The sequence below is a fragment of the Penaeus monodon genome, chromosome 23, assembly GCF_015228065.2.
Source record: "Penaeus monodon isolate SGIC_2016 chromosome 23, NSTDA_Pmon_1, whole genome shotgun sequence".
Lineage (NCBI taxonomy): Eukaryota > Metazoa > Arthropoda > Malacostraca > Decapoda > Penaeidae > Penaeus > Penaeus monodon.
The window spans coordinates 41806124-41806640 of NC_051408.1; positions in this window are offsets into that span (position 1 = coordinate 41806124).

Below are 517 nucleotides of genomic sequence, written 5' to 3' on the forward strand. Positions count from 1 at the left end.
TCTCTCAACACCGACCACTCTACAGGTGCAGAAACCCTCACTCACTCCCTCATCCCCCCTCTACCCCTCCATTACCCAACCCTGCACCCCCACTGCACATCAGTATTTTATTACACTCTCATAATTCTCGTTATCAAATACCCATCGCACATACATCAGCCGTGTCTACACCCACTCGTGCACATAGATCACACCCGCGTGTATGTGTGTGAGAGAGGGGCGGCGGGGGAGGGGGGGAGGGGTTATTATAACCGTAAACTTTCGAGAGTTTACGGTTATAACAACCAGGTGAAGACCGCGTGTGTGGAATACACTGCGTCAATTGATCCTGGTTTCGGACGATAAAATACCCGTATGGCTCCTGACAGCGCCATTCGACCGAGTTTGGCGGTCAAGTGCAGATGTACAAGCATTTATTTTGTTTTCTTGTTTTTACGTTTTTTTATTAAATTTTCTGTACACGTAAATTCTGCAGAAGCATATCTTTATTGCTGTAGACGACTTGGTTTATGTAGAC